The following is an 18,385-nucleotide window of genomic DNA, read 5'->3' as shown; positions in this document are numbered from 1 at the left end:
TTTATTTAATTGGAAACAATATATTTTCTAACTGCACATCTTAATGAAACATATTACTATTTATACAAAGGAAAAAGTCAGGGCTCTATCAGCAGAGAAATTACAAGTCAAAAAAGAAGAAAATGCAATTTCACTGTCGCCCAAATGTCAGAGGTTAGGCAGGAAGAAACATCAATCCTCTCCAGGACACTACCTTTTTCCCCAAGCACTGGATAAGTGGGTAATCCAATCTTTTAGGAGAGTGAATGACTTGGGCAGCCTGACATCAAACCCAAGTAAAATAATGGAGCAGCTTATAAGAGATCCAATTAATTAAAGGAAGGGAATGCAATTAGTATTAGTCAATCTTTTCCAGAAAATAGATGTATTAAATTAACTTGACTTCACAATTTGATGAGATTTCAGGTTTGGCTGCTTAAATTTAAATGTTTAACAACATTCTAAGTATATTGATTGAATATTCTACAACATTCTGATAAAAATAAAATCACCACTATACAGTATCAATATGCACATATAATATGGATTAAGAAGTGGTGTGAAAAAAAAAAATCTCCAAAAAAGTAGCCAGGAAATCACCACCAATGGGGATGAGTTTAGTGGGGGGTTTTGCTTGGACTAGTAATGATTTGATACCAGTCAGCATTCAGACACCTGGATACACACGCACACACAAAAAATGGACAAGCAACTTAATACTAGCTCCCAGGGATGTGCCATAACAAAAAAACAAACAAACAAGTGATCCTTGAATGTTGAAGTTTTGAAGCAGTGACTAGAGGTAGGGGCGTGATTTTACCTATGTGGCAGATTAGACTGATACTGGGATACAGCGTATGGTTCTGGGCCCTCAATTTTTAAAAGACTACAAAAAAACCCCTGAAGATGGCACAGAAGAGAACAAAAATGATGGAGGGCCAGAGAACATGCCTTACAATAGAAGAAAAAAGCCTGATCTGTTTATCAAAAAGAAAACCAAGAAAAGATGTGCTTACAACAGTGCATTATGCGCAATGCTGAGGGAAAACTACTGGGCAGTCACAGCTTTACTGAAATAACAAGAACCACTGACCAGAAGCTTTAAAAATCTAAAATTTAAATGGAAAAGCAAAATACTTAGCCATTTTCCTTGTAAAGAAAGTCTTCAGAATGTAAAGCAAATGGGACTCTAATTCTATCAGGAATAGAAGCTTGTCACTGATTGCTCCCAAAGACCCTTGTTTTATTACAGCTCCCTAAGGCAGACTTGGAGGTCCAGAAATCTCATAGTCACTTGTTCATAAAAATTTGCAAGAATCCAAATTAGTTTACTGCTGTAGAGTGCAATGTCACCTAAGCTACTGCTGATGGCAACAGAGGTGCTGCAAAGCTGCTACAGTTGGATATCTGCAGCTGAGCCAATTCCTCAGCTGAGCAGTCAGCAGGGCCTCTGGCTGAAAAGAGGAGTAGCCCCACAGCATGGGAGGCAGGGACACCTAAACAAGGGACTAAGCTCTGCTCTTAACACAGATTCTTTCTGAAGCTTTGCTCAAGTCAAGTAGGCCATAATATTTAAACTTGGTTGGAAAAAGTTAGGATGTTTAATCCAGAGATGCTAATACCTGTTAGCTTCTGCAAATCTTCAGTACCTCTGGAAATAATGCAGTTGCTTTCCTATAAATTTTGATGTTTTAACTACACTGCCATTTGCCTCTGAAAGCCTGTTTTCACATCTGTCACATAATGCTAATACCACCTACATTATAGGGAGATTGGCATCCTGAACTAGTGAATGGTTGGCAAAGTGATATACAAACCTTAATGCTCACCAAACGCATGCAAAAGTGAACAGCGGCCAAAACTGAGTACCTTCCAAACAGCCTGGCTTATTTGGATATTTCAGACTTTCTAAATGTTGCCTATTCATGAACCTCAGTAAAGAAAAGTTCTTGTAGCAAGAAGCTGGAATAGAATCTAATACCCACCTCCCCATCCCAGACCTTAACATATACTACATATTATTATTGGCACCATGGTATCACTCACAATTTAACTCTTTTCAAAGGCCTCTAGCCCTAGTTAGCACCTAGACACTGTCCATACAGAGACGGAAATTCATTGTGCTTAATCATCGAGTAAAGAGTCCAGGTAAAAAGTGGGAGAAAGGATTTAACATACAAATCATTTCCCACCCCCTCTATAAATATCAGCCATCCCCAAGTAGCCACCAATCCAGTTATTATACCAGTAGTTAAATAGTAGGATAATATTTGTAGACATGATAATAAGTGGCATATGAAGGAAGTAGCAGCAGTGGACTTAGGTGGCTGAATGTAGACTGTTGTAGAAAAAGCTGACAAATGAGAGGTCAAAGTTCCCATAATTAGGCTATTTGGAAGGGGCATAGCATGAAATAATCAAGTAAAGCACAAAAGCTAGTAAGTTAGGGTGGGGCAGGATTGTAAAGGGACAGCTGCATGGTAATTGTGCGCCAAGGAGTCATTTTATTACCTGTAGATTTTCAGATAGATAATGTAGATAGCAATACATTGAGAAAATGAGAGTTATGGACTTCGAGCTCTGAAAAAAAATTCTGAAGTTCATTTTTCTGTTCTGCCCCCAACCTCTACCCACACTTGTTTAAGATGTGTAGGGAACAGCCACTACTCGCTCGGACAGAAGGGACATTCTCTTAGCAAGGAAGGGCCAGAGAGGGCACTGGTAACTTTGGTGACACTCAGCAGCTGTCAAGGAACTGAGACAGGAACAGCTGCTCCTGAAGGACCTGCAGACAGGGCACTGTTTACTATAAAGACTATAAAATCCAGAAAAGCCTTTGCGTGACAATCTGAACAACTACTTCACTGTGATGAGGGATGTCCTGGTTAGCTAATTAAATGACATCTAAGGCATAAATTACAGAGTTCAGAACCACTGCCCTAGTGAATGAGTAGAAAGAAACCCACTAAAAGAGGGGGAGGGGAAAGGAAGGGAGAGAAAAAGAAAACTGTTTTGTCCAAAGTGGAATACTGACTCTCTTGCTAATAGCGCCTCTTCTAAATCTGCTTTAAATAAAGAAAATAGCATCCTTTGCAGACAGCCAATCTGTATATACAAAGCCATGTATATCTGGTACACAGATGTTTGATCTTGTATTTGTTAGCCAGGCACGAGAATTCTTCTTCTTTGGAGTGTGGTTAACGGAATGACTTTGCTCTTTATCTTTTCTTTCTCCTACTAGGTCTGCCCTAGATTGTACTGTTTTTTATGAAAGCAAGGGATTGAAAAGGTCTTTTAAAGCTATGAAAAAGGAGCATGATCACCAGACACACTAGTGTCCTGCCATACAACACCAGCCTCTTCTGAACGGATACTTCCAATTTTGCCAAATTATGTGATAGATGAAATGATGTAAGCAGTTAAGGGCAGTAAGTGTGCTCCCCCTCAGTACGGTCTCCCCTGTGCTCTATGCCCACCCTGCAGAGTCTCCCACATGCTTCTCTCTTTGTCTCCCCTGCGCTTTCCACTCTGCTAGGTCTCCCCCCATGTTCCCCTGTGTACCACACAATCATTTCCATGCTCACCCAAAGCATGCTCCCTCCCCTGGCACACAAGCCACCTTGAGCCACCCTGGCCCTGGCCAGGCAGCAGCGGCAGCGGCAGCCCCAGCCCCGGTACTGAAACCCAAGACAAGGTTCCCCCTCAACCTCATGTTAAAAATGAAAAAAAACCCTGGTCTTAGATTCAAGCAAAATACAGTAATTACAGTTCACTTTCAATACCATCCTGCTCTATGCAACCAACTGTCTATATAAATAGAAGGCAGAGAAATTAATACTTTTTTGATAGAATAAAATTATTTGTTTTGCCAGTGCCCAGACACAGCCCCATGGGCACAATAAATGAATACAATAAGCAAAGTGATCACAAAATTGCATGTGTTCTCTCTAGTAATTAATGCAGTTGGCCAAATTCTACCATCTAACATACAATACTTTACAGAAGTCTGTAGTCTGCATGAGGCCTAAGTCAATCTAGAGTCAGTTAGACAGTAAAAGAAGCATGTAAATCAGATGTAGATCAATTTGCTTTTGAATTAATATTAAAATGGAACAGGTAGCTATTTATTGCATGGACTACAATATTTTGGACTGTAAAAAGCAGTACATTTCACCATTTCTAGAGCTTTATATCACTGAGCAAAATTATGAATCATGGATAAAGCAAGAGTTCTCACTCAAGCAGCAGACAGATCACTACCACCACCTTCCATGAACAGATATAACCCATTGTCATCCTGACATTTAGCACCCAACTCATAAGTAAACTTAAATGACAAAAAATAATTTAGAAGGCCTAATCTGCAAAAGCAAGTTCAGTGGCCACAACCCGCCTGAGCAAAAACTTGCACTGATACATGTTAATGGTTTAATTGGACATTCCATTTATGGTCATTTCTCCGCTAAGTGCTGAATGTCTTCAATTCTCTGCGACTTCTCTGCAAGCCAATGGTACTCAGTAACTTGCAGGTTGTTTAGTTAGGCCTTGATCCTGCAGTAAACTTCACATGAGACAAATATCCAGTACTGGCCACATGTATTTGGGCAACAGCATGCACTGGTGATGAGATCATATAAGACTATGACGTTAGTGTATGCAAATGAAAGTTTTTAGAGACATATTGGCTGCATTTGAGTTTGACAGTGGTTCCTAATATTTGTGTCTGACCAGATAAAGGAAAAATAAACAGAATTGAAACTGAAACTCTGCCCTTCTTTTGTTTTTGCTGTTTTATGGACAGCTGCACATATACTGTGGAGAGCCTTGGAGAGGGGGACAGGAAAAGTAAAGAATGAGTTTCCACTTGAATTCATAATTTCTTGGCTCTGGGGGTCCTCCATAAGACCATTTAAATATATGGTTTTGTGATTCAATTTCATTTCTCCCTTTCTAAAGGTCATAATTTACAAAAAAAGAACACACACACAAATTGCTACTGACATTTAGCATAAAGGAGTTCAAACAAGGCCAACAGACCATTGAAATGTAACCAAACTGCTAGTAACTCACACTATAGTAGTTCCTGTTAACAGTCTATGGTATGAAAATCTAATAGTGGTAGTAGGCATTATGGATCAACAATATGGCATAATACAAATTGACCAAAACATACTCTGAGCACACAGATTTTAAGTTAGAGGAAGAGAGGGGAATTGAAACCAGTCATTTTGGGGGGGGAGAAATCCTAAGTAAAGGCTACACTGGTGCAGACCCAGGACATTTCCTTGTAAATCTTACAACGCTTGTTTTCCCTAAAGTCTCATCTCCTGAAGACATGCAATATTGTGGGGGAGAAAAGCCTTAAAACAGAACTCCTAAATACTTGGCCGGGAGAGCGGGGTGAGTAGGAGGTGGGAAAAGAAGTTAAGAACTTTGTGTGTTTGTTTGTTTGAATAGGCTTTATTTTGAAGTCAATATAAATGTTTTTAAGGGCTCAGTACTGCCAACACTGGGTGCATCTACACATGCACTTAATTGCACAGTAGACTAATTTCCTGCAGTGTAAAGCATCACAATCTACACATGCAAAGACTTCAAACTAATTTTCACCACCCTTAAAATAGTACAGTCAGGGACAGTGCTACCTTATGGTGGTGAAAATAACTGCACCTGAATGTGTGTATGAAGGCTGTCACAGGTATACATTACAAAGCTGAGTAGAGACTTCAAACCCTAATACTTTCTTCTGGGCTGCCTACTGATGTGGCTGATGCAGAATGTTCCCCACTGATCCTGGGCTCATGGAATAGCTTTTTAGTTCTTCCTACCATCTCAGCACAAGGCAGCCCTGAGCATACTGTCCTGGGCCTAAACAAGCACACGCAAGTAGGGATGTATGTTTGCCAGCGGCACAATTTTGTGCCGCTGCTCTTTGCTGCTATTCACATCCCTGCACTTGGGGTTTGGTGCAGGACACAATGCCCCGCTTCTAGGAAACAACTGATTCCATGCTCCTTCTGGCTCTCAGCATGCTGGAAAAGCCAGGGGACAACTAGAGGAGGAGAGATGCTCTGGTAGGCAGCCAGAGCATCTCCCTGAAGGACCCTCTTGTTTCTGCCAGCTTTTTTTGTGGTGGTGTTTTTTGATACTGGGAGTTCCCAGTATCAAATTTTGGTGCCTCACTGTGAACAGTTGCATGTGCATTGCAAACTGCATGTGTGCACTAATCTGGATGCACCGCCAGTGGTTTGATCAGTGGATGGCTTCAGGATGAGAAAGAGAGGGGAAAACATTATAAATGCTGTTCCAGTGCACCTGAGGAGCTGACCTTCTAAACTTGATTATTAATTCCCCAGCATCTGATGAAGCAAGCTTTAGCTCATGAAAGCTTGTGCTATTTTTATCTATTTTGGTTAGGCTATACGGTGCAAATCTACTTGATTTCAGACTAACACAGCTTAACTATATTCGTCTATTAATTCCCCAACCAGTTGTGGTTGGGAACTGACACTGCTCAGGAAGGCCCTGTTCTGCGGCAGAATGAGTTCCTCACATTCTTTCTGAGTAGTAGTAAAGCAAAAACTCTGTCTATCCTACATCTCCAACGTATTGGAAAGCCTCTGTGTAATCAACCACAACCAACACGGGGAGAAAACTGAAAAGAAAGTCAGGGCAGAGGAGACAAGTAAATATAATGCCACGCTCTTCCGCTGCTAGAAACTCAAGATGAGGTTATTTTTACACAGGTTAGCTGCTCAGTGGTGTCTCTGCACATTCATTAATGTGCTGTAGTTACTGCGCATTAAGTTTAGTACTTGTATAATCAAGTACTAAATCAATGTGCAGTAACCGGCATTACTGTGCGTTAGTGCCAGCACACATCTTTTTAGTGATGCTACTGCGCTGTAGCACATTAGCACTGTTTTTGATGCGACATGCTACTGTGCAGAAGTATTAGGCTACTGTGCATTTAGCATTTCATGTAGACACACTCTGTAGCTAAGTGGATTGGGGGGGGAGAGAATCTACCCTGAGAATAAAAGTCTATTGAAGATCAAGCAGAAAATCCATGGGGTTTCAAACAGGACAGAAGTCCTCTGCTAACTCTTCCCAGCATCTGCCTTCCCCAAAGACAGAATGAATAGTTCATTTTTAATAAAAGCACATAACAGAATCAGAAAAGTGGTAAAAAGGCTGCTACTTATAACTTCATCTTAAAATAAAATGCTATGAAGAACAGTTACAAACTCAGTTTTAGATCACAAATTATGTTTTTTTCTTAGAATATTTGCCCTGAAAATACAGTAATTCCTTTTGAGATTTTTCTTGCATAAAAACATTACGTCACATTCTCACTCTACAATTAAGAAGCCAGTCAGCAATTTCAAAAATAAGAGAGATTATTTTATGTCTGAATTTTATAATAGACTACAAAGTGACAAGACAGGAACACTTACATGTCTGTGCACTGCACTGCACAATCGGGACATGATCTTTGACTGGAACTCCTAGGAACATACAAACTATAATAACAATAATAAGAATAAGAATAATACAACTATCCCTTGTAGGATGCTTATAATTTTCCATTACTTTGTATGTTTTCTATAGTTCTTTTGTCGTTCTGCTCTAGCCTAGACAGTCTGCCTACACAGGCAATAGTCCGAACTTGTATTTTTCCACTACAAACTGACTTCAGCCCACAGCCTTCCCACTAACTATACAAGGGTGTGTAGGCACAAGAAGTGTTGTCCTCCTAAATGGACTGGGTGTGGTAGCTCAGATGTTATACATTCCTCCAGTTAGTTGAAAATTATGTCTGTGCTTTTCAATGCCTCAGTAAACAAGTGACTTGGAAAGGAGGAAGAAAAAGAAAAAAGAAAAGGCATACCTATTTCTAGTTAGTCATCAATATAATCTGATACACAGCAGAAATTATGGTGCTGGCAAGCCAACTGTTATCTTTCAAAATAAAAATGTGAAGACTCAAAACATGGTGGTGGCACCACTGGCAGCTGGAAACATTTAAATTAATAGAATGTTGATTGACAAGTTTGCTAGCAAAGTTCAGACTGAAGGCTCCTATGTGAAATTTCACAAGCATCAACAGGTCACATGGTAAGTATTTCAGGATTGGTCAATACATAGCAACAGAATTTAATTCCAAAAAATATATCAGACCCATTTATAGGAGCCATATTCATTCTCTTAACATACATCTTTCCCAGTGCTGACATAATTGTTGTTCCACAGCATTTTTTTCTGGAATTTCTATGATGCTGTTAATACATTTCCTTTTATTCATCCAGTTGGGTATGCCAACATGGAAAATGATTTTATAAAATATTGATCCTTGGAGATTACATGTACTCTTTCTGAAATACTTAAGGCATCTTAAGGAGTTTTTAATAATGCATCCCTCAATTACTCAGAGGAAAGTCAGCTAAACATTAAGAGAAGATGTTTATTTACTGAACATGACAACTGCAAAACAGCTCCTCTTCTCCCAATGCTAATTTTATTGTTCAGTTATCAAAATCATTGTACTTAAATGCAATGGATCTCAAACTTCCTCTATACATAACTACACTAGAACTGATTTAAAGGAATCGCAAGACCTACTATCTAGTCTGAAAAAACATTTTCATTCTCAAATATGGTTTGCATTCTAATTGTTTCCTGAATGAGTCAGCTTCCTAAAGCCTGGGAAAGATAGTTCCACATTTGATAGAAGTGACAGAAATTGTAGGATTAAAAAAAAAAAAGGAGGGGAAAAAACATTCATACAGTAAAGAGAGTGATTTTAGCGAAAATCCTCTGGCACAACATTCATAGAAATAGGAATACAAAAGAAGATTTGCATATGGCAGGGAGAAAACTCTGCAAACTCCAGCTTCCTGGAGTCAGACTGACTGACCATCTACAATCATACAATAGGCAGCAATTGTGAACACAAATTGTTCTCTATGCTGAAATGTCAGTATTGTCTGGACCAGACCTAAATCTGTCTGTCTATGGATTCTAAGCAGGAATTTTCTTAATAGTCCTACTTTAAATGGTCAATGAAGAACACACTTTCCAAGATGCACAGAACACTAAACAGTTCATTTTGGCCTTGACAAACACATCCCCAGTTCCCCAAAACTACTGGCTTGTTAACAGGCACTTGGAACATTCTCTCTGTGATAATTTAGAAGTCTACTTCCAAGTGTAATATCAGTTGAAAGGGAATGTTTTTTACACTATTAGTAACAACACTGTTTTCCATCAATTTCTATTTCAGTAATTAAGTCCTTTTAAAAATGAGTGTCACATAAGAAAAGGAGTTTCATGTAGCACCATTTACGTAATTACTTTTTCATTTCTTTCCATTGCCTTAAATTGTAACCAGTTCCTTCCAGAAGGCACCATATTTTTATTTTGCTTTTTCTATTTAACAGGTAGGCTTCCCACTGCTTTGCAATCTCAGAATTGAAGGTCAGTTGCGTAAATGCATGGCAACTTAGTGCACAGTTGCAATGAGAAATAAGATTCACTACAAACCGGATATTTAACATTTTTCCTATATAGGGGGAACCCTTTGTTTGGTATTTGCTTTATGTTATGCTTTAATGTATTTAGTTCTGCAGCAACTCATTGGAACAATTTTAAAAATGCTTGAACTAATTGAACCTTTTCATTCCATCCAGGAAAAGCACACACCAGCTGCTGCAACTGCCTTAGCCTGACGAAGGGTTTTTGAACCCGAAAGCTTGCTTAATAACTACTCTCCAACTATTTAGGTTGGTCTAATAAAAGATATCAGATTCACCCAAGGAACCTTGTCTGCCTATGTCCTTAGACCAACACGGCTACAACCTATACTCCTGAACTAATTGAAAACACAGAATGCTTTTTTGTTTCAATCACAGGGATTTCCTTAAAATTTCAAACTGGGTTTTGACATTGTCATAGCCTTCTTTTACAGAGGCCCCTTAACTCTGTATCTGCTCAGCCAGAAATCCCATATGCAGTCAGAAGACTTTAAGAGTTTTCTATTAAATAGTGAAAACTCCCTTTCTTGCTGTGAATTATAAAGGCTCTTTTTTTTGGTACCAGACCTGGGATGTTCTCCTTAAGTGGTCTACCTGAGGACCAAATGGACAGGGTTTGATAATGTGTTCAAAAGGAGCCTATGTTAATCATCCTAATACCTTAGTCAAAGAGGACTACAGATATAAGATTTATATAAAAACAACATAATAGATGGAGTATGCAAAAGTGCATTATGCAGAAATTTTATTGAAAACTAGCTGAGAGTTATTGGCTATGTAGATAGGTAACCTGTAATGTGCCCAGTGAGCCTGTCAAGCGCTAAGCTACCTCAATACTCAGCGGGAGGGAGAAAAGTGTGCATGTTCTTGAGTCTTCATGGAACTGTGGTTCTATAGGACACTTCTTAAAAATCTTACCAGACAAATTCCCTTTGAAACTCTGTATCTCCAGGAAGCTACTGGGGGACAGGGATGGACAGACATCAAGCAAGCACAGTGGGCTTTTTTCCTATTTAAACTCTTCTTGCCTTTCTTTCTTTTTCTCTAAGACAATGACTAGATGCTCTCATCAGCTCTCTTAGCTACAACCACAGCCAACTGTAAACTTTCATCATCAGTTTAGTTTGATGGGCTTCCTTCTTTATGTACATTAAAAAAATAATTCTTGTTTCACCTCTCGCTCAGTATCAGACAACTTCCCTCTCCCTAGCCCCCACCATCACATTTGTCAACTGCAATGTCAGTTTTTCTTTGGATTCATCTTTGAGACAATTACTTTCCTGCTCACCACATGAACAGAACTGGTTTGCCTACAGTTCTGCCATTAAAATCTGGTCAACTGAAGCATACCCCTTTCCTCCTAGTTCAATATGCAGCATTCCAGTTTGATAAGGAGTGAAAAATACTACATTTAAAAATATCAAATGAATTATTAGAACAATTTTCAATTTTTTTTTGCAGATTGAGGGATCACAATAAATACCAATATTCCAATGAACAGAACAGATACCAGACCCATCGTCTCTCTCTACTTCTAGGCATCTCTAAATTTATCCTATGTTTGGCCTTTGTTGAAACAGTCAAAGAAGGATTCCAAGTAATACTGATCATGATAGTCATTTTATCTGACTACTATGAACTAAAGGGAGACAAGCAGCTAGTAGATATTTCTGATTTTGACTGTTCCCAATCTCAGCTGAAGCACTAGTAGTAAGACTCTGTGCAAGCACCACAATCAATCAGTTACCAGAATTTTTAGTACACTTTGAAAACATTTAGGCAGGGAGATTCCACTCAACCGAACTGCTCTTTCCCTAGTAGCGCCTTATGCACTCCACAAACTACCCTGAGAGAGCCATAATCATTTACATCTCATCGCATCTTATCTATTGCAGGAACACTCTCATTCAGGCCTCTGCTAGGCCTCTGCAGAAGATTGGAAAAAAAAATGTTGTTATCTAAAGTGACCAGCGGAAGTTCATTCAGCTTCTGAGAGCTGCAGAGTGCCTAGCTACTGGTTTTCAGAGTGAGAAAGAGATTAACTGGGGAACATAACTTTGGTCTATCCCATGGCAGTTCTGAATGATGCTTCTAGGCATGAAAAGCAGCATCTTACGTTGACAATTTTTGCCAAGCATTAGCCAGATATAGACAAAAATCTGTTTGGAAAAGGTATGTACAAATGGTAGCCAGGAGATCCTGGATTGTTCATACTCAGGGGGTTTACAATTTGCTAAGATCGCAGCAGGTAGGCAAATTAGAGTCAAACTGTGCACTTGTTTGCTTCAGAGGGCACCACTTTTCCATTCAGCTCCAACTGATCAGCGGTCCCATGCAGCAGAGCAGAGAAGCAGCACCTATTTTAAATTAAAGCTGTAGCAAATAGCTGGAGCATCTCAGTGGTCCTACACAGCTGGCTGTTCACAAGCCCTCATCTTCCTGGGGAGGGGGGAAAAACGACCCTGCAAAGTATCCAGGCTCTACTGTAATGAAGATATTGGTATTCCAAAGGGAGAGAGAGACAGCTATGCTCTGAAGGTTCCACTGCAGAAAAATAAACAGTGTTACTCCTTTCACTCCTACTTCTTTTCTCACAAGCAAAAACTCACATTTTTTCTAATTCAGAAAGATCTGAATGAGGTAAGGGACACAGCTTAACTAAGGTTATGTTCATTCAGTTTAATGCAGTACCACATTAACACATCTCTACTTGCATAGGCACAAGCCAAAAAGGCACCGTAGTGAAGGACTCTGCCTGCAATATACCCTCAATGTCTGGGCTAATGATGCGAATCAGGGCATATTAGCCCAGGCAGAGTCCCATACAACATGGCTATAGGGCTTCCAGGACCCAAGTGTCTCTGTAAAACACTGCACTGTGCCATGTAAACAAACATATATGTGTTAGTAAGTTTTCACTATTCTAGAGACGGGTCTAGAAAGTGGGATTGCCCTCTATGGGGGTACCATGACGTGTACAAAAATTATATGAAGGTGTTCAACATCAGTGTAGAAACCTGGGAGGACTGTGCAGAATCCTATCCAATCTGGAGGGAATATCTGGCGCTAGGTGCAGCTGAAAATGAAGCAGCTTTGATCCAGAGGACGGAAGCAAAGCGAGAAAGAAAGAAGTGTGCTGTAAACTTGAATTTCAATGGATCTGTGAAACTTGTAACAACCTGTGTCACCCTTGAATTGGACTTGTCAGCCATAAACAGATTCATCAGGCACTTGACTAGACCTCTTACATGTACACCATAATCCAGAGAATCCATGGTTGCCTACTAGTATGGCCTTCATCACTGTGACACTAAGATTCCCTAGTCACTGATGGATTTTTAGTCTCACAACAGCCCTTTATGAAAGGAGATGAACAGGATCCTGAGATTTGGCATCAATTATACAGCAAAGAACGTGTGTGCGTGTCTGCAGGGGGGACATGGGGAGGAAGACACATGAAAGGAGACCAGGTTAGAAATGCAGGCAGGGGAACAAGTGATGCATGAAAATGAAGACAAAGACAAAAGATCAAATGTATAGTGCAATGGAAAAACAAAAAGCTAATGGTTAATTCTACATGTTTTCCTTTACCAAAAAGGTTGCCTATAAACAATGTGCTAACCTTAGAGGTAACAACAGGAGAGGTACCAATTTGAATGTGCTAGTGGCTGCCAGCATTTCTACTGCTATGTTGTGTCATCTAATTCTGTCAGCCACCATGCCACCAAATTCCCTTTAATGAGTAGAACATTTTCAGCATTAAATTACAAAACCCCCCCCAACTTCATAGTAACAGATCACTTCCAAATTTAATCTAAAGTCGTACTCAGTGTGTGGCAGAAATGCCATTTATCTCCAGAGTTCTCATTATAACAGCAATGCAGAAAAGTCAGAGTAACTTATTACAAAAACAAGACAGAACCCCCCTACACTACACCACAACTGCCATAAATATAGAAGGGTAACAGATCAAGAAAACAAATGTGCAAACTCCATTTTGGCTGGTACAATGCAAAAAAGCCATCAGCAGCACAACCAAGGAAGAAACTAGCCAAAATTCAGCAGCCAATAGGTCTGTTTTATACAAAAAGAAAAAAAATCCAGCTGAACAAATCAAAGCTATAAGTATATGGAAAGGTGTGTGCTGAAATGGTGGTAGCTTTAACACTGAGAAGAAAAGAGGGTTTTGTTTATGGGAGTTTTTTTAAGGGGTAAAAAAAGCCCAACTTGGCAAAACCTGTTCAAGACATGCCATATATAAAACTTTTTGTAATCTGGCTATATTTTGGACCCCACAAAGAAAACATAGATGAGAACGGTTTGCGTCCCAGTTGCTTGTTCAGTCAGTCATATGCTTCATAAAAACTTCAAATAATTCTCGTCTTGTAACCATGCCTAATTTAATATGAAAGTCAGAATTTTAGCTCAAACCCTTGGGGCACTCGGCTGGATTACTGTTAAATCTTTGCCAGTACTTTGGAAAAAGTCAGTGCTGCAAAAACCTACCCAAACCACTCCCATAGCCCTAACTAAGCCAAGATGGTAATAAATTCAATAAACTGGAGAAATCCATTTGCACTGTGCTAGTGCCTAGGATATCAAGGACATCCTTGTAAGGGCATCTTTGGCTTTCCATACTCTCTCCTTCTCCCCCACCTTGTAGCATTAACAACAAACAACATAATTAACTGCTGAATTCTTCTAACCTGTAACTTGAAGCTAGTATACTCTTATGCCTTACTTTGAAACATTCAGCAGGCCAATAATGGCGCCAACTGTAATACTTGCAGACAAGAACAGAAGCCTTCCTACTGGCAAAGGAAAAACTTCTGGAAAAATATGTTTTAACTTTGCTTTTTGCAGTTCCTTTCCTCCACCAAAATCCCCCACCCCCCCTTTTTTTTTTTTAATAACTAATGCTTTGCACAGCAGAGCAAGTGTTGTCGGCCTCAAAGAAACTATCCATGCTGATGAACATTTAGTGGTTTGGATACTCTCCATTTGGGCACTTATTTGTAATATTTTCTTCACAAACCAGCATATCTATATTCAGGACAATAAAAGCTAGCATACGTTTATCCAACCTCTCCCTAGCTTTCCAGTTTTTAATGTGTTCTATGAGAGCCAAACTATTTTACGTTTGTTCTGAAGACAAGTAATCCAGAGTTCATGCCGCTATGTCCATAATCAGATTTTCATAAACATTTTAAAAAATAATATGGCCAATTAAAACTCAACACGTTATACCTTCCAAAAGTTGCTCTTTTCATGGCAGCCTGAGCTAGTGTTCATTTTTCTGACACCCAATCAAAAATATTACAACCCAGATTATGCAAGTGATTTGGGGTATATTAAAAAGCTACAGATAAAAGGGCTTTCTGAAGTTCTGTCAGGAGAAGAGGTGACACACAGTGTAGTGTGCACTGATGACAGCAGCTACATTTAAGCATTGGTTAATATATGGTTTGTAAATAAATATGGAGATGCACTGCAGAGCAACTCGACAGAAAGACTAAAATGATAACAATTGGGATCAAGTAATGTTTCCCCCTATTTCCAAACTAACTGTTGTCTTTTTTTGGCACTGTGCAATAACAATTAGCAGTGTTCTGGACTTAAATAGCCCCTTCAATCCATCAATCCTGGCATGCTTTATAAACATTAAGCCTCTCAACTAACATATGAGGTAAGGTACTATTATCTCCATTTTACACAGGTATAAATGGAGGCACCAAAATCAGATCCTATGACTTCCTCTTTGTAGCCATGGAGGACTCAGCATGGCTTTGGGATAGAGACAAGTGAAGAAGAATGGGTTTCAATCAGTTTCTACCCTACATACACCATAGAGTACAGTCCTATAGAAGCTTCTTGGCCCAAATACAAATGACAGATTTTGTGGATTGGGGACACCAAGCTACTCAGATCCACACTTCTTCCTTCTTCCATGTTGGAAGGAAAGGACACATCAACTATGTAGTAACTTCATGGCCTAGGTTAAAATAAAGTTACATCTCAAGAGCAAACCGAACAGTTAAATAGGAGTAAACGGCAAAACCTATAAGAGAACTTGGCACCTGTGACTCCTAGACCTGTGCTTTATCTTATATTAGAAGTCCATATAAAAGGTATGTAGTAAAGCTATAGATAATTAGAGTAAGAAAATAGTAGGACTTCAACAATTATTGTCTCACCAGATTGTAACCCAAACCACATACCGTGTCTGATTTAGACCAAGATTCAGAAAGATGACTGATGTAACAGGCAGGACATTCTTCTATATTAAAGCAGTTCAAAATTCTGTGTAATATCATAGCTACTCAAAAACCAAACTGACCCCTAAAATAAAGCTAAAAAAAAAAAAGTGTAAAAGAGAACCCCAAATAAACAGCATGCTTTTAGGGCCAGACAAAGGATTAGAGTTACATGAGGAAATCAAGGTTGACTTTTTAAAATCTAAAAATAATTCTAAGAATGCTTCCTGTCTCAGGGCTTCGGACAAGAGAAAACAAATGAAAAGACTTACTGTCTACACAGCATCTAGGTCATTGGTATTACACAACATCCCTTTTTTAAAAACACACTTCAAACAAATTCCTATACAGGACATTCACAGGCTATAAGTGATTAAAAACAAGCGCAAGATACGAAACATATCCTGGAAGAACAAAACGGTTTGTTTTCAGGATTCCCAATGTCACTGAAACTTCACAGGAAACCAAAGAAAGTTCAACAATCTGACCAACTACTTATGATTAAATTTAGCTCATTAAAATAGAACACTATTTTAAAAAATGAACCATACGCTGAAAATAGTCCAATAGGGTTGAAGATCAACAGAGGGAAGAGAAGTACAAATCACGAGATATTCTGAGCCACAGCATACAAACCCCAACATATATACATTGAAAAAAAAAAATAAAGCACCAACCATCATTTGGGAAATTTATAGTACAGAATCATCAAATATTTATCCTCTCCTTCTCTGTGTTCTTGCTTCTTGGAATCACTTGCTTCTTTCTCTTTCCTCTATGCTTTGTGAAACACACACAGGCATGTTTTTCTCATGCTTTGCCGACCCCCAAATTACTAACCCCAAATACTAGTGCCTGAAAATATTAACACAAAACCTATTTCCATTCAAAAATAATTTAACAATCTTTTATTGCACATTGCTATTTCACTTTGTATCAAAAGTTATAAAAGTGCTTGTGCTGTCCCTTAGATACTCTAGACAGTTAAATTATAATGCAACATACACAGACACAGAAGTCTACTTTCAACATCTCTATCCAAAATTAAAATTGATTAGAACTTTAATAATGGCATATTTATTATTAATTTATTTCTGTATGACCTTGGCCAAGTCAATCTCTCTGTGCCTCCTTTCAGTAGCATTGTGAGAATATATGCATTAAATGTTTGAGAGCTATTCAGACATTACAGAAATTAGAACTAGAATTAGGAATTTGGTTACCAATCAAAACAATCAATAGCCCCTTAAATTCTGAATGTCCGACTACAAACATTGTTTGCAATTAATCTATCTAATATAATAAAACAGAAAAAAAAGAAGCCAAGTTAGTTTGATAACCCAGAACTGAGGAAATTGAGAAAGGGTCAATGAAAGACAGAGAAGATAACTTTGTTTAATAAACTATTAGCTGCAAATTATTATCAGCATGTATTGAACACTACATACTAAGCTGGCTGGGTTGTCTTACAAAATTTGAAGTCAACTCCGTATCTTGAGTTTCTCACGTGAGAGGCCCTGAGGAGAGCCAGATCAGGCATAGTAACTGATGAGGAGGGGAAGGCCGGGAAACACAAATACTGCAACCAGGTTGAGGCCTCCTTAAACAAGATAGGGGGAGTGGGGAGGGGGAGGACAATGGTTTTGTCTATGCTATGGGATAAAAGGAAACCTCTCTAGGAAATTAAGAGAAGGCAAACTCCATCTTCAATCAGAAAAGTAGTGGCTTAGAAAAGGGCCTTAAGGAGGGATGATTAAGGCCCTGGTTCAGGAAAACTTTTAAATATGTGAGTAGCTTTGTGGCATCCTCAGAAGTCCAGCCAAAATGCAAAGAAACCTCTTCGATATAAACAAAAACAAAAAGACAACTATATTTATTGCAGATCTGGCCTGTAGTCATTCTTTCTTTAAAATAAACAGGATCTCAAACATGAAAATGTTTAATGCTCTGTAGCTTGATTTCATTTTTATCCTGCAATTGGAAAGCAAGACTTCACTGGCCTTGGGCTCCAGGCAAGGTCCTTCTCCTTTCTCTCAGATGGCTAAGAAAACCGATTAGAAGGAAAAGTTCTTTTCATGTCTGCAACAAAGACCTGGCACCCTATAAAATTATTTACCATATTCTGTACATGTCCTAGGCAATACATACAGGGCAGAGTTAAAAAAAGAAGAGGAAATAAGTAAGATACTTTCTTAAGGCAGGGCAGTAAAGCAGCAAAACAATAACAACAACAACAAAACCCCACTTGTCCCTCCCCACCACTACCCCCTGCCCAACCTGTTCTTGTACCTTTTCTACTAAATTTAACACAATATTACCAATTTTTGGTTTTTCACAAAGGGCTCTGGGCAAACAGGGAATCTCCATGGGCTGAGCTCCCTACAGTGTCAGGACCTTCCTTAACGGAAAAAAAGCAAAGGAAAACATTTAAATTTGCACCCATACATAGTAAAAGCTGCCTGTTCCAATGCAGAGCCATAGCTGCCTTACATAACTTGAGGTTTAAATGGTTTGTTAAATCTCAAGTCCCCCTACAAACCCTACCAATTTACATGTACAATATTGAGATTTCTATTTTAATGCACATTCTAAATGTAGATATTTACATTGTGCGGACAC

General features: G+C 39.0%; 1 protein-coding gene across 10 annotated transcripts in view; it reads right to left on the bottom strand.

Annotated features, from left to right (window-relative positions):
- Positions 1–18,385, bottom strand: part of AOPEP (aminopeptidase O (putative)) — a 313,993-nt gene that overhangs the window by 64,359 nt on the left and 231,249 nt on the right. Inside the window, exon 14 of one of the 10 annotated variants that reach the window (XR_009460997.1) lies at positions 7,437–7,502. The exons of the other annotated variants lie outside the window; for them this stretch is intronic. The gene's annotated coding sequence lies outside the window, so the exon portion shown is untranslated. The remainder of the gene's footprint in view (positions 1–7,436; positions 7,503–18,385) is intronic. 10 annotated transcript variants of the gene reach the window in all.

The sequence above is a fragment of the Alligator mississippiensis genome, chromosome 3 (genome assembly GCF_030867095.1).
Source record: "Alligator mississippiensis isolate rAllMis1 chromosome 3, rAllMis1, whole genome shotgun sequence".
NCBI classification, from domain to species: domain Eukaryota; kingdom Metazoa; phylum Chordata; order Crocodylia; family Alligatoridae; genus Alligator; species Alligator mississippiensis.
Note: the sequence above shows the minus strand (reverse complement) of the source record. Positions and strands in the feature narration are given on the sequence as shown.